General features: G+C 39.5%; 1 protein-coding gene across 4 annotated transcripts in view; it reads right to left on the bottom strand.

Annotated features, from left to right (window-relative positions):
• Positions 1-25,289, bottom strand: part of Sorcs1 (sortilin related VPS10 domain containing receptor 1) — a 508,764-nt gene that overhangs the window by 265,065 nt on the left and 218,410 nt on the right. The window lies entirely within an intron of this gene.

Consider the following 25,289-nt stretch of genomic DNA (forward strand, 5'->3'; position numbering starts at 1 on the left):
CCCTCTCCCTCTCCCTCTCCCTCGCCCTCGCCCTCGCCCTCTCCCTGTCTCTCTCCTTCTTCCTCTCTATCTCTGTTTCCTAAAACTTACAAAGAATGAAGACCTCCAGTTAACCTGACATTTCACCACTCAGTTAAGATGTATTATTATTTTAGTCTCATCTGCTTAGGGGCTAAAACATCCTTCAGCCTGAGCTCTCTTGACTTGGCGTAAGGACTTCTCTTCTTCTGACCTATTCACTTCAGCTGTAACATTCAGCTCTAGACTATGTCTGCACATAACATGAAATGTGCTGGCTCCAAACCTCCTCTGAATCTGCAGGCAAAGCTTCCTGGCATTTTACATCCTGTGTGATCTGGCTGTTAGGCTCTCTTACAGGAATGCTGTAGTCAAAGACCTCCTCTCTAGCTGAACCACTTATGATACCTACCAACAGGTCACTCACACTCCTTGGAGACTCTAAACTTAAACAAAACTTTCAATGAGATTCAAACTTATATGTGATTTCTCTGACTTGTAAACAGTCTTTTATGAGTCACCTTAAGTTTTACAGTACACAGACATGGTTGCTTTCCATGGTTCCAATAGGCATACAAGAGCCCCTTCAATCTCAGCATACTACTAAGTAGGGAATTAAGGAAATATGCTATCTTTCTGCTCTGTATCACAACTCACTACTGTGGATGAGCACTTATAGAACATCTTCAAAAGTCAAAGCCTTTGCATCTGAGTAGCAAAGGTTACAGACCCATCTGAACTGTATACATGATGATCTCAGATGTATCTGCTCATTCAGCTATTTGTCTGTATTAATTCACATTACTTCACAGTGTTTTACAAAACTGCCCTAAAGATGCCTATATAAATACAGATGGCTTGACCCTTGTGACGTTCATAGTATGTAGTTTTAAAACTGCTTCAATAAAATCACATTAAAAACTATTATTTGAAAACTATAATGAGCTGCCACTTCCTGACCCTCACTCAATGACAGTCTTTGTCAGCAGATTTCTAATTTGGCTACCTTTAATAGATGCTTTTAAAAGTATAATGGCTGAGGCCAATAAAATGATTGTGGACCATTTTCATTCAATCTAAACCATTCAGCATATTTCAGTTCTTAGAAAGACACAGACTTCACAGAGAGATAAATAATTTTGTATCATCCTTATTAACTACTACACACCATAAGAGTGGAGGTCACGGGAATTTGTGATCAATGCATGAATTCCACTTTTTACAATGCTTGGTATACGCTGCATTCAGTAGTTAGGTGTGAGTTGAATAAAAGAAGCCAGTAATAAAATTCTTAGAGTCTAATCTTACATATCTGAAGTTATGAATCACTAATTTACCTTAAAATTATGAAATGCTATTTGCCACATAATGCACCCAGTCTAGTGAAAGATGGAAATACTGCTGAAAACTTCAGAGAGAAAGGACAATTAATTTCACTCTTTAATCACGTCAAGATTATTGGGGGAAAATTTTGAGTAGAGAAAAAATAGGAGGAGAGAGAGTGGAGGCGTGCAGCTTAAATGACACACTGAGCATTTTTATTCAATGTTTCACATTCTCCAAAAATGGGTAATTAGCCAGCCTTTCAGGCCAGCAGCATGAGGTTGAATACATCATCAATTTTTATAGGAAACATGAGTTTTCAAGTAAACAGGAAGTTTCCATTATAAAAGAGAGCTTTTAATTCATATAGAAGCTCCTTTATTAATAACAGTGGACTTCCAGCTACCTACTGCAGCTGTGGCTCAGTCCCTACCATATGGAGTTTCTTAAATAAAAAGGAAAAAAAATCAAGGAGATTTTTCCCCCAGTTAAATGAAATTCCTTTTATCTTCCAGATGGGTGGATAGAGGCAGCAGGTGGCAAATTCATTTTTTATCTAGCAATATTTGACCATGTGACATATTTTATTTCCACAGTTGATGTAACCCAATGAACAGCAAATTGGGAAGAAACATCACTATGTGTTAAGTTAGTGGGGCATGTGTGTATTTGGGGTGTGTGTGTGTGTGTGTGTGTGTGTGTGTGTACTCATGCATGTGTCTGAGGTCTAGCTAGAAGAGGACAAAGGCTTTTCTTAGAAAGGTAATTTAAGAAGGATATCACTGTTCTCAGTTCTATGAGGGGAACTTTTATGAAGTCTTTGGTTTGAATCTATACTGACAGCAACTGTAAGGAATAGAGAGACCATCTTCATTAAATGAGATGTGATTTGGTGCTAAGACCTCAGTGAAAGATATTTTCAGAATTAACCCCCAAGATTGACAACCAGTAAAGGAGACCACACTAACCAGGGCCATCTGGGAGAAATTGGTGTGGCCTGTGAAGGTGACAGGAAATTGAAGGAGTCATCAGTTCCCATCATCAAACAGTTTCTTCTGAGTTTCCAACAAAGTTTTGACTAATTTTAGATTAAATACATCACAAACAAGCAAACCTTTCAAGGGTATCACTGTAGACATTACCAGACATCTCAACATGGAGAAAAGTGTCTGGCCAAGTACGGAATTGTTTTTAGTAAAAATCTGGCATGCTGCTTTGCCTCAAGCCTCAGATCTCTCAACCTGTAGAACGGCGTTAGTCAGAGTGATGTTTAGAGGCAGAGAAGTGTGTTTTATCTGTCTGGTTTGAAAAACATTTCGGAATATTTCATTTCCTAATATAACATATAGCCCCAATGTTAGCTGGGAAAATCTCTAGAGAAAATATAATGGTATATATTGTTTAATCTATCTTTTTTTTCTAATTACTTGACAAAATAATATTTTTATATATACTGAGCTGTGGTTGATTGCTCCCTTCTTAATTCAGTTTTTAGACAGCATACACCTGACTTCACTTATTAGCTCCTTGTTATTCCCTAAGTGACGATGCATCTCAATCACTTCTCTCGGGTTCCTTGTGTTTCTTCTCTGTCTTCTCATTCTGAACTTAGGTTTGGAAACATTTGTAACTCTCAGGAAGCTCATTGGCACATCCCTTCTTAGACTGCATCTCACCTTTACCACACAACCATTAATTCCTCTGTTCATGGCCCCTGACTTTTAGGGCAAGTAGATTTTGCTTAAAAGATGAATATGGCGTTGGAAATAATACCAAGAATGGAAGTAACCACAGAGTGGACAAGACTGTATAAATGTGTATATATAGGTGGGGCGATATAAAACGATGGTGTAATATAATTATAATTATATATTATATAATTATATAGCATATATATGAAATATTGAACGCATTATATATGTAATGCATTCAATATTTCATATATATTGAAATTATATATATATATATAATGCATTCAATATTTCATATATATTGAAAAATAGCACAGAAGTTCCTAAAACTGCTTTTAAAATAAAATTACTATGCAACCTAGCAATCCTGCTTTTGGATGAGTATTCAAGAAAAGTTAACGCAGGTTCTCAAACTGATTTGCATAGCCAAATTCACAGGAGCAGCATCCGAGGTCCTCTAGCTGTTGAATTAACCCAAATAGCCACTGATGGATGGATGGAAAAAGGAAATGTGACTATATAGACACATTTGCATGCATCTCTACAGATACTCTTCCATTTAAAATGAGGTTATAGCACCATAAGCCCATCATAAGTTGAAAACGTCATAAATTGCAAACATTCTTAATTCACCTAAGCTTCTGAGCATCGTAGCTCAATGCTACAGACCTTAGATTTTAGAAAGCTTATGCATGCCTGCAGCTGAAGGAGTAAAACTTCTAGGTACTGCTACCACAGGAAAATACTCAAAATTCACAATCTCAGTATGATCTCTACTGAACTCAAAGCACTTCCATGTCCCTGTAATGTAAAACAGAAATGCAAGTCTAACCACTGTCAGGACCCATCTAGGATATCCACTAAAGGAAATAAATCACGGCATGCTACAGCAAAATGAACTTTGTGGACACTGTGCTAAGAGTAACGAGGCAGCAACAAAAAGATCAAGAGTATAAACCCATGTGGGGGAGATATATACCTATAGCCATCACATACACATAAACAGAAAAGAGAATGGTGGTTTTTCAGAGTGTGTGGAAGGATGGAAAAGGGTTGTGGCTTGATGAGTATATAAGAGAAATCTTCTTGGTATTTCATATCAGAACACAGTGAATGTACTTAATATCACTGAACTGTGTAGTTAACATAGTTAAGACAACTAATTTTATGTTGTGTGTGGAGGGGGGGTTAACGAAAAATTTAAAAAAAAATCAAACATTGAAATGAACTTTGTGGATACACTCTGTTTAACTAATATGGAGATTTTTACTAAAGCACCAACCAGAGCAAACTGGTAATACTTATATACTGTAGCTGGGCCTCAGTTCTTGGAGTTAGTGGAGTTGAATTGACTCAAGGTAAGAGATAAGACGTTTTTCACACGGCTCCCTCCACTTCCAAGGACCATGATTGTAGCAGGATATTTTTCTGGAAAGTTGGGAGGAGCTACGGTGGGGGGAGTAAGGAGAGGAAGAGGAGGGGTAAGGGAGTAAGGAGAAGGAGGAGGAGCTAAGGAGAGAGAAGGGGGGAGAGAGTGGGGTACATGGAAGCAGATGTACGCATGTCTCTAGCAGGCTAAGGTAGTTGAAACATCTAGCTTGGATATTGGGTTACACCTCTAATTATGTGAGCATCTTGTTTATTGAGCATTACCAAACATATAAAGCCTTTGGTTAATCTTTAAGCATTAGAGTCTCATTCATACTGGGTACCACATGGATGGCGGGATGGTCTGGGCTCAGCCCAAACTTTTGGAGACATCATGGAAGATTGGCAGAGCCATCTCCCATGCTGGCGTCTTGTGGGTGGCAGGGGTGGTGTTTCTGGCTGGCTGTTCCTAGCTGTGGCATGGCCTCTGGCCATGGAACATGGCGGCAGGGCTAAACAGAGCCACTGCTGCTTAGATAGTTGGCCCAAGAAAACGCTGTTTTAAATATCTCCCTCAACACATGATTCAAATGTAGTTCGGTTTATGTGCACATGCACAGAAATGACTGAGGATTGGTGGGCACATAGATGCCCATGATGAACTTCTAATAGTATTTGCAGCTGTCTGATTTATTGTATCCTTAAGTCCTGCAGAAGAAGAGACAGACCACTTCTGTTCACTCTTTCTTGGCCTAAAACCTTAGTATTCAACAATGTACCATTCAAAATTTGCCTTTGTGGTTAATTTTATTGTAACAACCTTATACTGTCTACCCAATAGAAGTATGTGTGTATATGTGTATGTGTGTGTGTGTGTGCGTGTGTGTGTGTGCATGTGTGTGTTTGTGTGGTTGTACTTGTGTGTGTGCATATGTGTATGTGTTGTGTACGTGTGTGCATGTGTATCTATGGTGTGTATATGTGTATATATGTGTGCAGTTGTACTTGTGTGTCTGTTTGTGTGTGTGTTTGGTTGTACATGTGCTTGCATGTGTGTGTGTATGTGTGGTTGTATGTGTGTGTGCCCGTGTGTGTATGCATGCATGTGTGTGAGTTGTGTGAGTGTGTACGCATATACACAGGAGCAACTCAAAAGTCATTCCTCCTTTCCAACACCCAAATGTCTTCCAGAGAACTACCTCTTTCTTAGAAAAAAAGGTGTTAGGATAATTTAAGAAGAGCTTTCTGGACAGGGGTGGTCACTCATGTTTAATCACAGCATTCAAGAGGCTAAATCAGGAGGATCTCTTAAGTTTGAGGCCTAGTTTACATGGTGAGTAACCACACAGACAGGTTTAAATAAGGAGGCACAGTCTCAAAACAAAACAAAACAAAACAAAACAAAACAAAACAAAACAAAACGGTTCCCTGTCCAAGTCAATGTGTCAACAAAGTTTCCTTCTACTCTGCAAAGCCACAGCATAAACCTGGATGCACAGGTTGGCCAATGGGACACACTAGTCCAAGAAAGATTTTTACCCTGAAGGTGTAAACATAAAAACAGCATGGACTGCTGAAGTTTGGCAAACTGCCAGCAAGACCGTTAATCAACTTCCATCGATGTAACTGTGGCCCAACCCTTTAACTCCAGGCTTCGCTTCTGGTGATGTTTAATACCAGATTCCATTTGTGTCGTTTCTGTGAACACTAGCTATCTTTTGCACAGGGAGTTCCCCTTCGATTTAATTAGCCAGTTGATTGGAGTTGCTTTCAAGCAGAAAGCATTACCTGACAATGTTTATTTGCACAGTGACTTCAAAATGCAGATGCCAGGGCTGCATCAAGTCTCCAGAGCAATGAGAAATCCTCTTGCTCCATCGCTTTCCTTTGTGAAGGTCTTTTAGGAATAGTTCCTCTTTCTACTTGAATTCTCATCATTTTGCTGCGTAGCTTTCTTTAAAGCCACGCTAATCATCTGCTGTTCTTCCCAATGATGTCCCAAACACTATTAAAATAAACCCACCTACAGCACTGAGCCTGCTAATCATCCTCCTACCTAATTACATGTCTGACAGCCAAGTTCTTCTGCAGGATTTCTGTCCTTCTGGTGAGCATGAACTAGTGTGTGCACCTGCATGTATACTCACTTCCCTATAAAGTTGTTTCACAGGTAGATTAGGTAGGGTAATTGTCTACCTTTATCAGGTGTGTATCTCTCGGATGAGAGGAGTGACTCTACAAACATTCTGACATCCCTCTGCACAGCAAATAACCCTCCCAGTGGCAAACACACTGGCATCATCACCGATCAAAAGATGCATTTTTATGTGGGAAGAAGGGTTGCCTACGTGGGTGCAGATCTAGGTTACATTGCTGAGAAGATGTGGGTGGTGCAGCTGACAGGAGTCAGAGCCAGACTTGTGGAGGTGTGGAAGACACACAGGGCTGCCAGCCCAATGACATCATTTCTCTTTTTTTGTCTTTTCTTTCTTATTTATTCCCAACCCAATAGCTGCTGATTTCACTTGTCAATTCTGATAGTTCTTCACTTTTTTTGTCCTGCTCTCCATCATGTATCAGAGCCTTTGTTATTAGCGTTCCCTTTTCTTAAAGGACAGATTCACTGTTTTTCTCTCCCCACTCACAGGCAGAATCCTGCTGTCTTGTCATGATTCCTGTTGTGACGACAGAGAGAAATGTTTACCTTGCTGTGCAGGTAAACTCCTTTTATAATAACACAGTTCTTCATGGTTTACAAGGGAGCTTGATGCTTCTTCTTGGTGCTGGCCATTACTCACAACATCTTTGCCTGCGAAGAGGACTCATTCTAACCCCCTTATGAGAGAAAGAAGTGACCCGGTTTAGTATCCTCTGTGTCACTAGATAACACTATTTTGCAGTAGTTTCTATAACGACCTCTCAACTATCCTCCCCACTTCCAGTTTTATATTTTGACAAGAGCCTCTTGCAAAGGGCATTCATAAAGTCATTCACTAGCACATCGAGTCCTTGAAGATAGACTTTCCATCCTATTAGTAGGTAGAGGCAAAAGTAACTGAAAGTTTAAACTGTGAATTTTAAATCATTATAAGTAGGGTTCAAACATATTATTACTAATCAAGAACCAATACAATCAACATATGTTTACCAACAAAATATAAGTTTGTTTATCCCTATAGCATGAATATCTATGCTTCAGGACTCAATGGACTTTGAAAAAGATTTTTTGTGTCAGCTAGTGGTAAAAATGCTTTCCCTGGCCCACCCCCACTCTTCAAAAATTCTTAAAGAAGTAACAGTCAGTGAATATGGTTCACAAGGCACAATGTTCTCAATCTAGTTCATTCACGTTTTGAAGCTCTGGCTGTATGACATGTCGTTAGATGTTGTCATGGAGAAAACTGCTTCTTTTTATGACCTGTGATGGTTGTGGTTGTCACAGTTTTTGGTGTTTCTCATCTATTCACTGACCATACTTCTCAGAATGAAGATTTTTCATGAGATTCTGACAGCTGTAGTGGATCGGATCATCAGTTACCATGGCCATTTTGGGGGAGGGATTGAACCTTTGAGTTTCGGAAGTGCTTTGCAGATTTTTTTTTTTTTTTGAGAATAACTATTGAGTTGACCCTTGGCATTTGTTACACAAATCCATTTTTTTTAATCAGACATCTCACTATCTGATCAAGAATGATTTGTTTGAGGCTAAAGGACAGCTTAGAGACGAAAAAAATACTGCTTTTTCAGATGACCTGAGCTCAGCTCCCAGCCCCCATGTCAGGTACCCATACTGGCCTGGCCTGTAACTTTAACTCTAAAGGGTGTGACATCCTCCTATGGCATCCACAGGCACTTACATACATGTGGCAGTTACACATCTAGATACACTCATAGACATAAGTAATAATAATAAAAATTATATAATAATTCTTCTTTTAGAATTAAAAATAGGGCAGAGGAAAGGCTCATGATCATGCTGCCAGCAGAGATTTCAACCTTGCTGTGGCCCTCTCCTGGATTGTTTTTTTGATTTGATTTTTGTTTTTGTTTTGTTTTGTTTTATCTTTATTTCATGTTCTTTTGTGCTTTGTCCGAATTTATGTTTGTATGAGGATGTAGGATCCTCTGGAACTAGAGTTACAGACAGTTGTGAACTGCCATGTAGATGCTGGGAATTGAACTCAGGACCTCTGGAAGAGCAGCCAGTGCTCTTAACTGCTGAGCCATCTCTCCAGCCTGTAGAATTAAAAATAAAAATAAGTGAGGAGTATAGAGTAAGAAAGAGACGAGAGAAGAAATTATTACTTTCTCTTCTCAGCATGAGACACCCATTCATTGAAAATGTTTACTTTTCTAATGTGTTTCAAATGTCAGGTGGCCAGTGAATGTTCCTTCTCATGTATTTATAAGAGAATCAGTTTTGATGTTTGCTCTCAACAAACATGCTTGTCCACTTCCAATGTCCAAATACCAGGCTATCTAACTTCAGTGCTCTGAATTTTTAAAATATCTATCTATTATCTTTATTTTATTTGAATGTATTGGCCTGCATATATGTTTGAGTAGTGGGTATGTGTGCCATGTTTGTGGAGGCCAGAAGAAGGTTCTGGATCCCCTGAAACTGAAGTATGATTGTCAGCTACCATGTGGGTGCTAGATATCAAACCATGATCCTTTGCAAGAAGAGCAAGAGCTCTTAGCTACTGAGCTGTCTCTCAAACCCCTATGAATTGTCCTGAATGAGCACGACATTCTTTGTTCTTTGGCAGCTCCTGAGATAAGTATGTTACTTAGTACTGACAGTTGTCACCATCACTTAAAAATCCATTTTTATATTAAAAGTAGAAAATCCCTCAAACTTGATTTTTTGTGTAACTTCATTTTCATTGTATAAAATAAATAGCAAGTAATAAATAATTAGCAAAAATTAATAAAGAAAAATGTGAATTTAAATGCTGTAGAACATAATCACATTAAGAATCCATTCTAGGGCAGAAGAGATAGTTCCATAATTAAAAAGCACTGACTGCCTTTCCAGAGGACCCACATTCGACTCCCAGAACCCACACTGCAGCTCACAAATATCTGTAATTCTTGTGCCAGGGCACCCAGCTCTCTCTTCTGACTTCTTCTGGCGCCAGACATATGAGGTTGCACATATACAGGCAAAAACCCATACTCAAAAAAAGGAATAAAGGAAGGAAGGAAGGAAGGAAGGAAGGAAGGAAGGAAGGAAGGAAGGAAGGAAGGAAGGAAGGGACAAAGTTTAAAGAGTATATTCTAATACCACATAGGAAATTTAAATTTCTTTGGCACCAACCTAATATAACCTGGCTCTCTGGACTCAACAACTACCTCTTGGCCAAATGAACTCTTTGTTGCAGTACATAGAAATAAAAGTAAATCTTATCACCTTACTATTTTGGATTATACACACACACAAATACACACACACACACACCTGTGTGTGTCTGACTATGAAACACAAACTGCCTCAACCAGAGAGCCTCCAGCTAAATTCCTAGCCACTGTTAGGCTTATCAGCATGTGCCGTTATTCCCACATATTTCCATCCTTTTATGTTCCTTCCCTAGATGCATGCTCACATAAGTATGTATCACACATACACACACACACACACACACACACTTCTGAGTATTGGGTTAAGAGGGTTTTTTCTTTATTCACTACCATTCATGGTTCTGACAGTACTGTTAAAATAATTGATCAAAATTGGATTGTTATTCCGCTTTGGAATCAGAGCATAAGGATCCCAGTGATGGAGAATATACTGACCTTTATTCCCTCTGGTACTCCACTGGAGCCTCGTTGTCTGTCCTATATTCATATCTTCTTGCCTAATCTTATAACGAACCAATCACCCTACATCTATGTGTGGCTGTGCTCTGGTGAAGGGAGGCTCCCTTTAGCTCAGCCCTCAATGCTTTTATAGAGTGACTCAGACATTTTCTGAGTTCCAGCTTTCCTGGGGACATCAAGCTCCAGTTATTCTGGTAGCAACTGGTTCTGAGCTTTCCCTCCATTACTTAGACTGATACTCTAAATAACCTCCTAGCTGAAGGACATCCTGCCTAACTTTGTTTCCAGGGATCATTGCCAAATGACACCCTCAACCAGAATCCTACTCTAAGGTTTTCTTCCTGGGAAATTCAAGTAAGACATTGTCCAGAAATACATTTTTAGTTTAATATTTTATATAACTCTATGAATAAGTAACTTATCTTTCTTACCCAGGAAAGGTAACTGAGGAATGGGAGAGTTCGTATTCTGTAATTTTAGAGTGGGAAACTAAAAGAATAACCTATTAAAAACAGGATACGTGTTCTGTTTCATTTCTCTGTCCCTACTAATTGAATTTTCTTCTACTCTCTCCTCAGCTTAGGGTGGAGCCTTTGGTTCCAAACCCAGCTCTATTGGACCTCAGATAATTTTCTCTTTCAGAGAACATGAACTCACCCATGAGGGGTCGGGGGTGGGGAGCACAGGCCCAGTGCTGCCCCCTGCTGACCACCAGGCTAATTGGCATTCCATGGTAATATTTAGCAAGCAGCCCAAGCATACATCAAGCAAAATCTCACTCCTTTTCATGAATTTCATGGAATTGAGAGAAGGCATGGGACACAACGAACCAAAAATTTAGGCAGAGTATACATATAAAAATAGAGCACATTAAAGTGGACAACATCACAAGATATACAAGGGCTAAGTAGGAGGTTTTATGATTATCACAACATTAGCTTTGATTCTTTGAAGACTTGTGTGGCTCTAGTCAGTTAAGTACCCAGGCATAATATTAAATGGAGTATAAGTGTGTAGGGAGTTTATCCGATAATTTGACATTTAATAATAGATGACTTAACCTCAGACCCTGATTTTTCTTCATAATGTCTTTTTAAATTTTATTTTATTATCATATATTAAGCAAAAAGTAAATTACTTCACTTGAATCTTTATACTAGCACTTCCCCTTATGTAGTGCCTAAAAGGGTATAAAACACTTACATGACTCATATTTGTATGTTAACAAACAGGTATGCTGAAAATAATCCCAATATTAGATATTGTAATCAATAAAATGAACTCTCCTGTAAGTCTCTTAAGATGAGAAAAATTAGCCATTAATTAAAGTGCTTAAAGTGAATTTTGAGGTTTGAGATTTTAAGAGCTATAACATCATGTGAGGAAAAAAAACATACCAAGCATTAAAAGATGTGTGGTTTGTAATAGATGTTTCAACTGCATTAATAAATCTAAAAAGACTAGACAAAAGACACAGTATGTCATCAGTGATTAGAACTGGTGATCGCTTTATGCATAACTTGTTTTGATATTTACATTTTGAAATTTCCAAATTTTCTGTAACATATATGCATGAATGTGCAAACCTATTTTAAAATGTGCATTACCTGTACTGAACATGTAGGTGTTTATCTCTACATAGATCCTAGGCCGTAACTTACAAACAGGTACTAACAGACAAAATTAAGAAAATGATGTGTGCAATATTCTTTTTGCTCAGTGTATCCTGGAAAGGCATATGGACATGTCTCCTCTGTCTTTCCTCTTCCAACTCTCCAACTTCAGATGAAGCTTTGAAGTGGTAAGGCTAAAGGACGTGTGCTAAACCTAGGAGCTTGTGAAAGGACATGAATGTGTTTGTTTTGTGGTCTCAATTAGTGTCTGACAAGCATGAAAGTAGAGAAGCCGCAGCCACACTTCTGGTAATGAATTGCCTTTCTGAATTGAGAAAAATGAGGTGCGCTGTGAGCTCCTGTTGCCCTTTGTCATCTCCAAAGCTGCAGCTGATTAAATGTTACAAAATATAAAACTTCACTCAGTCCAAGGCAATCCTGTCGTGAATTGGCTCTGCACCGCTTCCCTACGCAGAGATCCTTTTTAACAATTCTATCCTGATGCTATAAATGCGTGGATATCGTTTGTTAGGGAAGATAAAACTGACTCAGCAGGATTATCTCAGAAAAAGAAAAAGTGGAGATTTTTGAAGGAAAGCAGTAATAAGGAACCAAATGTATTATTAATTACCTTTAAACCACATAACTAACAAACAACCTTATGACTGCACCCAGAAAATAGATATGAGATTTCCCAGCGGTTCGTGAACATTTTCTTCCCTCTTTTGCTAGATTTTGTCTTTGATAATAGATGGTACATCATTGCAAAACTAGTAACATATGCAGATGTCTATGGCCTACAGAGTGAGTTCCAGGACACTCAAGTTTACACAGAGAAACCCTATCTGAAGGGGAAAAAAAGTTAAAATTTAAAAAGTAAAAAGATAACCATACTTTTAACAAAAGCAGTAAGAACTAAATGACAACAGAGACAAAACAGAAGAGATGATTTTGAGAAGAAATAAAAATAGAAACATTAAAATGTTCAGTAAACCTGTTATTTCTTAGGGAGACATAATTATTCATTAATAATAATTGGTATATTGTTGTGAAAAGTTTATTCACAGAACAAAAAACAGAATACAAATCCTCAAATTTAAAATAAAAATAAATTTCTTTCTTTAATGTCGATGAATTTCAAAATCTAGGGCAATTAAATATTTTTCTGTTTATAATTCTAAGAAAATAATTGCTTCATATTTAAAGTAAAAAAAATCTTAAATCTTACCAGAATTGTGGATCCAGATTATGAAATATAAAGATATTATTTCCCTCCTCATTTTTTCCTCAATAAAAAGCTAAAAGGTCATGGCATGCATTTTATCAGTGACTTAAATTGCTTATAAAAGTACAAACATATGCATGAATATATATGTGATGTTTTCATCCCAAGTTCATTTTACATTAAAAAGGTCATTTCTCCCTGAGAGGGGAGCATGTGTGTAAATGAGCTGGGGATAGACAGGATTTTCTAGTTCCTTCTTTCCTCTATAACACAGTTGTTCAGTACGTGTGTTCATCTGTGTGTCCTCTGCCAGGATGAATTATGTCAGAGGTCTAAAAAAATCCACCATCAACCACTGAATGATTGTAGTATTGAGCTGGACATTTCTAAAATGCTTTAAAAGAATCTCACAATTTACTCTCCGGCTTACCTAAGACTTAGGGTCACTCTCTGTACTACGTCTGAGATAATAAGTAACTCTGTTGCTATCCTCTTATGACCGAAGCCTCATCCATCCCATCTGACATCTGTAAGTTGCAGTAACAGGTGACTGAGATAAGATACAACAACAAAATCCTTGAATCCAAAACCATCTCTAATGTATAATGTGACATACCAATATAGTTAACAAACCACCGGGGGAAGGGACTGAGAGTTCAGCTGAGGGTGTGCCAAGGGACCACCTTGGCACAATATGAAAGGACCAGCCTGCAGAAAGGCATTTTAAAGACCACACAGATCCTCTCCTAAAGCGATTCCATTGTCTCTTGAAGAATCTTAAAAAGAGATGATTTCATCATCTCTTCAAGCTAAGAGATTAAGGAAAGTGAAAACGAAGGATACCCACAGATTTTGCCAAGTGTGTGTGGAAGCAGGCATTTGAGTGACATGCCAGACCTGTGTTTAGGCCAGTGATCCGGAAAGCAACTGGGCACAGAATTTTGTTTGAATTTTTTCTAAATGTTTCCCAATGGTGACGTCGCTAAACTTTCCCAGCAGTGACCTTGTTTCATTTTTATTTTTAGAAGTCTTTGTTTTATTTTGGAGTTTTAGTATAATTACATCATTTCCCACTTCCCTTTCATCTCTCCAAACCCTCCCAAGTATGTTCTCTTTCAAATCCATAACCTCTTCTTTCATTAATTATTGTCACCTGCATTAGTATTTAAGAATATAAAACCTTCTCAGTATATAGGTTACTTGGATGCATGTTTTCTGGGCCAACCACTTGGTATTAGATAGCCATTGGTATGCTCTTCCCTGAGTCCTTAGTTACCCTGCAGGTCACTAAGGAAATCTGAGAGTCTATTTATCCCACTCTCAGATTTCCTTAGTTACCTGTAGTTTTTGGTAGGGTCGCTGCATCCAACCAGTTCCTCATGTCTATTGTTGTGGTCCTTGTTCAGCTCTGATTAGACATTCATGTTGCTAAGACTTTATGTGTATAGTTTTGAACACTACTAAGAGACACAAACTATAAGTAAACTCCCATGATCCTCAGATTCTTAACAATCTTCCTGCTTTCTCTTTAGTACTGTTCCCTGATCATTAGGTACAGAGATGTTTAGATGATAGATAGATGATAGATAGATAGATAGATAGATAGATAGATAGATAGAGAGATAGATAGATAGATAGATGATAGTTAGATATGCATCTGTTGCAGTAATTATTTAAATCTTCGGCATTCAATCTGCCTTTTCTTAATCAGCCGCCATGTTCCCTAGGTCTGCGGCCAGGAGCAGCAAACTGCTGCTGCTCAGCTCCGGCAGCCCTCTTAAGTGGCCAGAGACACCGGGCCTGCCACCCACTAGATGCTAGCGCGGGAGATGTCTCTGCCAATCTTCCATGCTGTCTCTACAATGCTGGGCTGTTCCCAGACCATACCGCCATCCATGTGGGCCTGGTAGGAAATGAGACTCTAATACTTAAATATTAATCAAAGGCTTTATATATTTGGTAATGCTCAATAACAATATGCCCACATAATTATAGATGTTTCCCAATTAATTAATCTAGATATAAGTTGTTACCCAGGCCTGCTCCCGGTACATGCGTGGTCATCCATGGTGCCTCCTACGTCTCTCTCCCTCTCCTCTTGGATATGATTTTCTGGAAATGTCTCTCCATTTGCTTGATAAGTCTCCTTTGATAAGGGGTGAGAACTACACTAATCTGTGACCACAAGAACTTAGAGATTGGGCTGGTCTAGTAAAGTGACAATAATTGGTTCTCCTCTGGAAGCAGAAAGATTGTCAGAAGATCAGGGAGTTTAATGATGGTTTGTGTCTCTCAACAATGTTAGAAACTATACTCATAAAGTCTTAGCAACATGAATGTCGAATCAGGAGATGAACAAAGAACCACAACAATAGACATGAGGAAGTGGTTGGAGGCAGTGACCCTACCAAGGACTGTGACTTCACTAGTCCTGGATAGTTGGATAGATTTCCAGTTCCAGGTCTAATTTTCCTCTTGTTAAGCAGCTCATAAATCCCATTAGAGAGCTGTTAGTTACTGAGCAGGGTGGAATCACTACTGAATCCTTAGGATTATAAAGGAATGATGATGGTGGTGGTGGTTGTTGTCCTCCTCCTCCTCCTCCTCCTCCTCCTCCTCCTCCTCCTCCTCCTCCTCCTCCTCCTCCTCCTCCTCCTCCTCCTCCTCCTCCTCCTCATGTTTCATAGCTGGGAAGAACTGTTGGTTAGTTCCCTCCTTTGAAAATGTACATGGCACCTTCTGATAACAAAGAAGCTAGATCTCAGGGAAGAGTCTTTCAGGTCAGTTAAGGGCCTCTGGGTTCTGAGTTTGTTGTGTACAGTGTCTTAAGCAGTAGGAATTTGTCCTCTACCTTTGTCTGACAAACAAACAAGGGCAATAGCAATAATGTAGCTCCTGGAGAACCCTAAACATCAACTAAAAAGAGGGCTTCTTATGCCTGGTCTTCGGGCTTTTGTTAGGTGCTCTCTGGTTCTTAGAATGAGCATTGTCAAACTAAATGATACATTTTCATTTAAAGTATGTGTGTCCAACCAGATGCCCCACAGCTCTCAGGGACTGAACCACCTGCTAAGGAGTACACATGAAGGGACCCATGGCTCCAGCAGCATATGTAGCAGAGGATGGCCTTGTCATGCACCAGTGAGAGGAGAGGCCCTTGGTCCTGTGAAGGCTGAATACCCCAGTGTAGGGAAATTCCAGGGCAGGGAGGTGGGAGTGGGTGGGTGAGTGGAGGAACACCCTCATAGAAGCAAGGGGAGGGGGGATGGGATAGGGAGTGGGGGGGCGGGAAAGGGGATAACATTTGAAATGCAATTAAAGAAAATATCCAATAAAATTTTTTTTAAAAGCCCACAAATAAGGATCAACAAAACACAACCACTTCTGTGTACAATTGTAGACAGCACTGTGAAAATTAGAGATGATTGAATTGATAATGTGGGTTATTTTTGCTCAATGCCATGTCTCTTCAATAAAGTCTCTGTTCTGCAAAAAAATAAATAAATAAATAAAGTATGTGCGTGTAGGTTCTTGGTTTTAGATAGTTACTAGTATCCTTACAATTTTTAAAATATGTATCATTTTTACAATAACAGATTCTTATTCTACCCTCCTCTCCCAGCACTACATAATAGTAGCACTCTAGGATTCATTTAATGCCTAATAGAGAAGGGACTGGATGATATTATGTGAGATTTACATTAACTGAACATCACCACATATTAAAATAATGATGTAAATTGATTTTGATTAACATGCAAAATCAATATATTATCTAAATATTATCTACTATAGTTTCAACAACATTATTTAAAACGTACGTATCTATTTCTATACACAGGTAGAAAATAAGAAAAGATATTCAGTTATAAACTCAGGGAACAGCTTAGCCTGTCAGTGCTTGATGTGGTTATATGAGGATCTCAATTTAATCCTTAGAAGCCATGTAGAAAGTTTAGAATTGGTAGTATCTCATTGCAATCCTAACTCTAGGGAGCAGAGTCATGAGGCTTCCCAGAGCTGCTGGCCTGAAAGCCTAGCCCACTGAGGGAAGCCCTAAGCTTCTGAGGGACACTGCTCCCAAAGACAAGGTAGGTGGAGCTTCATAAAGAATGATGTCATCTGATCTCTACATGATCAAACACCTATACCGTGTGTGTGTGTGTGTGTGTGTGTGTGTGTGTGTGTGTGTGTGTGTGAAACAAAGAGAGATCAATGGTTATTATCTTATTGTACTAGGATAATAGTAGATTTTATAGAATTTTACCTTCTAATTTCTAAAAACTAAATATTATGCAATCACCAGTAAATAACAACAGTATTCAAATTTCATACCAGAGTGAATATTCATGAACAGGGTTTAAAGGAAAATGATGTCTCACAAACAGAAACTCTGATCATACAGAAAGCACAGCTACAGTTCTAAATTTCCTAGGAAATTATCATGAATAGCAAACAGCACTAGCTCCTCTGAAGTCTCAAGAATACCCATAATGAGTACAGGATCAGCTCTATTATCATACGTACTTGAGTACTCATTGGCCACTTTCTCAGGGAAAAAGTTTCCCAGTAGAGATAAGGAATATATAGTACCGACTGAGTATGCTTTGTATGTCTATGTATATGTATATCTCCAGATCTACACTCTGTCTGTGTTGGAGTTCACATGTTACACACGTAGGTATTTTCATTCACCTTAATGTTGTCAGGTTCAGCTCCATGCATTATGACTTGTTGGCATATGCTGCTCCCTTTTCCAAACTCCCGTTAGTCTGAAATATATCTTAAATAGGAGATAGGTGTTTGTATTATTGGGTTAAAAGTTTCATGAACACACACTTGCAGAAAATACAGACTCCCAACCTTCAACTAATGTAACTTGACTATAAACATTGAAGGTTTCCAATACTCTTAAGCCATACCATCTTTCATTCCAGTGGTCATTTCAGTTTCCACTCTGAACCTAGACTCCCAGAGTTCCTCTGCTTGACTGCATAGCTAAGGATGTCTGCTGCTTTCGAAAATGTGTTCCCCCAAGGTCTAACCTGGATACACTTGTACGGGCATCTTCTCCCTACTCTGCTCATTTCTTTCCAGCCCTTAATCACCAACTACCCAGAACAGGGATACATAAGGATTTCACAAGAGAAATCGACTTTTCCAGGCAGTGGAAGTGATCTTAGGTCTGCTTTGCCTATAGGTAAGTGTTCATCTATGACTTCAACAACTAACTTTAGGGATATCACTAAATTCCCTAAAAAACCTCACTCTGGAAAAACCTCACTCTGCCCTCAATTTCAGTTCCCATCTATCTTTAAGCATTCCCCTCATTCCAATTTACCTTCATGATTCTTGTGCTGTGCTGGTTCTTCACTCCTTTAGATGCTTTCCAAAAAGTACACTTCTAAGTTCGTGAACAGAATTTCCTCAAGATGCACATCCCTGCTACTCAAGCAACAGCCAGCAGGGAAGCAGTGCCCTGAGCTTAGCCCCGCCTTCCTTCCCCCTGCCTGCCTTCCCAGCAGCTGTGTTCTAGCCTCCTTGCTCAATGAGAAGAAGGTTACCGTGCAGCTTCCTGGAAAGCAGCAGAATCCATGCTCCTGGAGGACCTCATTTAATTTTATGCTGGCTGCCTGGCTGCCTCACTTGCCCTCAATCCATCTCTCTCTTGCTGGGGAGCCTTGCTGATTCCACTAGAGTGAAAAGAATGCATTTCCTTTTGACAAAAATCACCATCCTTCCTTTGCAAATTGGCTGGAGGCATAGGGCAGAAGGGGAATACAAATGACATCAAAGGCACTCTTCTGAGAAACAGAAATTACGACAGAAAGATGCTCATACACAGTGAGTGTGTGTGTGTGTGTGTGTGTGTGTGTGTGTGTGAGAGAGAGAGAGAGAGAGAGAGAGAGAGAGAGAGAGAGAGAGAGAGAGAGATCCTTTCTGAAATCCATCTATTTTTTTCTTTACCTCTGTCAAATAGTATTTGCATATGTCCTTCTTGGTTACTAAGAATTACTGTATAGAGTGGCAATGTGTTCCTTTATCCAAGTAAATAACTTTAAGTTTTCTTTAGCCCATGTATTTCTGAAGTTTTTGGTGTATTACAAGAATATCTTCATCCTAAAAATTGCTTCCAGCTCCAAAGTGTTTTCTCCAAAGTTTCTTACAAATAAATATAACTACAGGGTTTATACCTACATAATCCTGAAAAAAAAAACCACATTGACACATTTTTTTTCTGGGTCTTTTACATGTAATTGCAGATGTGAAAAGAGGGTGAAGTTACCAGAACTCAACACACTGAAAAGGAACTGAGGTTCTCATTCATTGCAGGAACAGTGACTGTTAAAGTTCTCTAACAATTTTTACTCATGGCTTCCTAGTTTAGGGTACTTTGTTTTTAGTAATTCCCCTTCACTTTAGCAAAGTCTAACAACTTCTCTGAAACATATAAATCAGGAAAATGTGGTTTTCTGACACTCCTGTCTCTAAGCTCATATCTGATGTTATCCCCTTTGTAAATGCAAACTATTTTTTTTAAACTATCGTTGAAATTCCAGAGAGAAAGAGAGAATTGAGCTCTGGATACATGAAGTCCTGTCTCCTTATACTGTGAAATGTGGGTAAGCAACTCAACACATCTTGGTCCCGTTTCTTCATTTATACAGATCGAATATAGATAGATAATTAAGCCAGATACATGGCAGATAGACTGTAGATGATAGAAATATTCAGACTCCATATAGACAACACATGGCCAAAGATAATGGGAGTAGTGGCAGTAGCAAATTCTGGGGTAACTTAAAAGAAGACACAGGGAAGGTGCACATCCTTTAACTGCTATGGAGTCAACCTTCTTAAGTGTTACCCTGTGATACGCAGGGTCACAGAGAAGGTCTCATCTCATCAGTAGCTACAGAAATGTGTACTAGACAAAAACACCACCAATGATATGTTAGCATAATTGTCTGTCTTGGCAGGTCAAAGCAGCTGGAGTCTATTGTTTTCCATTGACACATCAAAATATTACTTCTTGAATGAGGACACACACACACACACACACACATATACACACACACACTGTCTGACTAGAGCTGATCTGTTCCAACTGCAGCCATTTGTGTGTCGCACCAGGGCGCTGTGATCCTTAACCACAAAATGTGCTAATATTTTCCTCTTTAAATCAATTATATATTGTGGGTTTTTTCTTTTTTCTTTTTTCTTTTTTCTTTTCTTTCCTCCTCCTCCTCCTCCTCCTCCTCCTCCTCCTCCTCCTCCTCCTCCTCCTTCTTCTCTCTCTCTCTCTCTCTCTCTCTCTCTCTCTCTCTCTCTCTCTCTCTCTTTTGGCTCTAAGATTATAACCTTGACTGATATGTGGTTACAATGCTGGTTTGACACAATTTTCTAACATGCATTAGAAAGTAGCAATAACCATTTAAAAAATATCTTTCGATATTTATAATAGAAAAATTAACCAGGTTTGGAGGAACAATTTGGAATTATGCTCTGGTTCTGGTTTACATATTCTTGATGTCTTTCGGTAAATAAATCACTTGAATGTATTTGGTGTAATGTATATTTTTTACAGAGGACAAGGTAATGTCAATGAAAGAAAGTTCCTGAAAAGAATATGTGCCCATAAACACGGGTTAGAATCGCACAGGTGTGTACAGGTTGGAATGTTGGAAGTCCAGAGGCTAAAATAACCCCTGTAGGGCTAGATTTATCCCCCAGAAGATGTATTCCAGGCCTACATCTCTGTCTGAATTAACATTCTACAAGAAAAAAAAAAACCTTTTGGAATCTGCTATTTCAGCAAACTGTTACCATTAACTCCCTCAAACCCAAATGCTAAGAATGTTATCACATGCTATCTGAGGCCTACAGGAGGGCTTCTCCCATTTGTCCATTTCTCTCTGATGTTTTACCCATGTATACTAAACTTGTCTTAATTTATGACTCTTTTTTGTTCTATAAACTCTTAAACTTCAGGAAACTGCTTCTACCTCAGAACATAGAATTGATTGTAGCCTAAACCACTCTTCTTGGACTACACTTACTCAAAATAGCTCCAGTATAAACTCTTATTCCATTTCTAGTTAGAGCTGTGGTTTTGGTGTCAACAGGAGCAACTGTTGGGTGGTCCTGAGTTGTGAAGAAAGGTAGGCTGAGCAAGCCAATAAGAAGAGTCCCAGCGTGGCTTCTGCTTCAGTTTATGCCTGGTCCATCCTGCCCTGATTCCTTCTATGATATGGAAGAGTAAGATGAAATAAATTCTCTCCTTTCCATGTTGCTTTCAGTCGTGGTAGTTTACCATAGCAATACAAACTCTAAGTCAGCCAGGATGAACACATCTTTTGATCCCTTTCTCTGTTTCCTCTGCTACCGTCAGTGGCAGGAAGCTACAGTCCTGAGCTCAGTTTGGGGTGGCATGGTGTCAGCAGACAGATCACCTGATGGGCTCAGCCCTTCAGTCCCTGCATCTTCAGCACAGTACACTCCTTGACATTTCACAGCCAGTCTGAGAATCCCGTGGCTTTGCACGATTCTTAAACCAGGGGCTCTCAATTCTGAAAGCATGTTATACTCACGTGGTGAAATGTTAAAAGATGCCAATCTGGGGTCATTTCAAGCCAAAGTAATTAGATCTCCTGGTGGTAGTGAGGTGGGAGTATGTCAAGTTATATTAAAAGTTCCACAAAACGTAGAGCCTACTTGAGCTCTCATGTAATCCTTTTGGAAATATAATACTTACTGCCTTGGGATTTTTTTCCATCTGTTTTAGGTGAACCCTGCCTGACAGACTACACCTACTGAACACAGCGAAGACTTGAGAATAAAATCCAATCAGTGCGCTTAATATGACCAATTCCTTTAAATCAGAGCAACTCAACAAGAAACAAAGCAATAGCAGCAAGCCCTGACTGGCTACCCACACTGCTCTTTCTTATGAGATGGTCCTTTTATTTCTTGCACAGGAAGATCTGGTTAAAATGTAGCTTCCTGATCTTTCCCCCGACTCAGGAATCAGAGCTACTGTCGAACAGAGAATTTGCATTTCAACAGGCTTCCCAGAGCATATAAAAACACAAAAGTATGGCACCCCAGCTTTCCAAGAGGTTGCATTAATTAGAGATCTGCAAAATCATTTCCTCCTGGCAATAATGGCTGGGAGTTCTCCACCTGGTTGCACAGCAATGTGAGATATAAACATTCTGAGGCCGCATCCCAGGCCTTTGAGTGTGGTACCCACATCTCTTAAGTTTTTGAAAAGCTTCCAATAGGATTCTAGAGACAAGCACATGGCAAGCTGATGCTGTCAAGGGGCTGGAAAGATAACAATGGTAATAGAGACGCAGGAACTACATTGCTAAGGAGTCTTTTCTTTGGCCAAGCATCACTTCCTAAACAAATTCTTCCGTGTCAGTGAGGAAAGGGGAGCGAGCCCGTTTCCTGTCAGTTTGTCTTTTGCAACACAGAAGGGAGCACACATTGAGAAAGCATTTGAGGCAGTGGACACTCTAAATATTCATTATTCAGCACAGGGACTGAAGGTTCCCCAGGCATTATTAAACAAATTGATGAACACTAAGGCTGGATCTCAAGGCAGGAAAAAATGCTGCTGGAGCTAAAATCCACTGATTCTTCATTGAAAAGTCTTGTAAGTAAAGACCCAGGAACTGACTTCATGGATTTCACCGTGCGGGCGATAGTATTTACATCTCAAAAGGCTGCTCTGCCTCCCTCGGATTGGAGCCTTGCTATTGAGGATTCCCGAATGAACACGGGATGAAATGCAACTTAATTCTGTCTGCTGAGGAGAGAGGTTTCAGAGCTCGCCCTGCTGGGTGCTGTGCATGGAGTGGCAGTTATTATGTGAACAAATGCAGACGCAAGCCAATTACCTCTGCAGCCACCTGGTGGGCTCTTTAGCAGAACTTAGAGCCATGCACAGAGATCTCTGGGTTCTTATGTGTGGTCCGGAATTAACACTGGGGGGGGGGGGGCACCTTTTTTTTTTTTCTGGTACTTTCTGAAGGTAGGGTGGAGGAAGATTCCAGAACAGTTCCTGTAATTCCCACTCAGCTGGTAGCTACCAGAACAGGCTTGGAGAACGGGAAATTATAAAATGCCCTGTGGTACCATATTCTTTTAAGTGACAAAGGGGAAAAATGAAGAGCCAGCTGCCACTCACAGAGCAAAGGAAATGTTGAGCTTGTTCTGGCTCGGCCTCTATCCCTCCACCAAACCTAATCAACCCCAAGTCCCCAGTAGGAAGGCCATGAAGCTCCCCCCATCCCAAGTCTGTGATTGGCTTCAAAATCCTGTCATTCATCACTCTAATAAGCACTTAATAAGTAAATCAAAAGCTATTAAAACACTCTGACACTGAGCTTGCTTCCTCAAGCAAACCATAAAGGGCTGGAATTTACAACATTTACCAAGGAGAGGGAGGAGGAGGCTAGATTTAAAAATGAATTTATTAGCTTGTTTCTTATGCTGCTTTTTTTTCTCTCTCTCTTCCCCTGGGATGCGATAAACTAAAACGGCTGGATGTTGTGATGCACTGCTAAACTCCTAGTTAAATTTCATATCATTATGCAAGCTACTCTGGATTTCAGTGGTGATTTATAAGGATGTGCTAGTGAAACCTCAGGGAAAACGTCCCCCATTAAGTAAAGGGGCCTGAGGCTATTTGACCAATAGATGTACTTGGGATGCCAGTAGTACCACAATACTGCATTGCCTTCACAATTGAAATTCGGGAGGGTGAAGTCAAATTAGATAGTAAAATAAACTGGGGCACATGGTGGCCAAGCTCCGTCATTATCCAGGGTAACCTTGGATAAACCCTTTGTAATGTCTAGTCCTCAGTTTCACCTGTAAAATCCATGGGCTGCCATTTCTAGAAAACCAACCTCACAACAAACTTCTTGCTCCTCAGAAACATCCCATTTCTCTGTATCGTCTTCCTTACCGATCTCTCTGCAGGCACAGGAGCTGTGTTGTAGATGTATCAGCTGGTCCTAGGCTCCACAACTCTGCATATTGATAGGTTATAGTGTATCATTACCAGATCTGTAATGGTCTCTGGTCAGCCCTGGAATCAGATACATGCAAGCAGCATTATTTGAACTAAGCAGCTTGAATGTATATGTCTAGAAATACACAAGAGAGTGTGCACTCACACACATGCACACACACACACACACACACACACACACACACATGAATGCGGGCATACACACATAACAATTAAAGAGGGAAAGAGACCACGACTTTTAAAGACATCAAGGGGAAAGAGAACCTAGGAGGATTTGAAGGAAGAAAGGGAGAAATTTATATAGTTATAGTATATTCTCAAACAATCATTTTTAAAAAACACAAAATAGCCTCATGGGAGACTTCAAGGGAAGAGATCTGTATTAATTAAAGACATCTGAAAGCATTTACAAATCAGCTTAACATTTCTGGGCCATGGCTGTCTGATCCTTTCCTGGGTGCTTACTGTTGAGAAGAATTGTATTCACTAAACAAGGAAGCAAAAATGACGTCAAACCTAAGTGGCAAGTTTATTCCCATGATTCTAGATTCTAATATTGTATTTTGGTTCTGATTCAAGAGAAGAAAAACAACTGCTATTCTTTATTTAGATTTTTTATTAACAAACAAAAGTCTTGATTTAAGGAAAAAGAATGAGCTGGTTAGGTAACACTAATGATCTATTTCTATACCACAGTTTATCATCCAGACTTTCCACTGGCCAGCACAATGTCAACCAGTTATCTAAGTACTTTCATGAACAGCCTGTGTGTGACTCCTGTCACAGAGGAGTAAGGGTGAGAAAGAGCATGTCTAGGATAACATATGACAAAGCACATTGGAAACCCTTCCAGAGCTGGGCTACATGTAATAAGCATCATGTACACCAAAGCTCACACCCTCCAGATAGGAAGGAAGGGAGGAATTGTGTAAATGGCTTTACAGGACCATGAGCCTTCTAGCTCAGCGCTTTTGAGTAGATGCCTCTCCCCAGTTCACTAGCCTACTCCCTTTCTACAAATATCCTTCTCAATAAACTCTATTTCTACTTCATTTTAAAAAAACCTCTTACATTTATTTATTTTATATTATATGTTTTGCTCTCATATATGTCTTCACAGCTCATTGTGCTTGATGCCTGAGGAGGTCAGAGTAGGACACTAGACCTTCTGCAACTGAATTGTTGAG

This window comes from Grammomys surdaster, unplaced genomic scaffold (assembly GCF_004785775.1).
Source record: "Grammomys surdaster isolate TR1022 unplaced genomic scaffold, NIH_TR_1.0 66, whole genome shotgun sequence".
NCBI lineage: Eukaryota > Metazoa > Chordata > Mammalia > Rodentia > Muridae > Grammomys > Grammomys surdaster.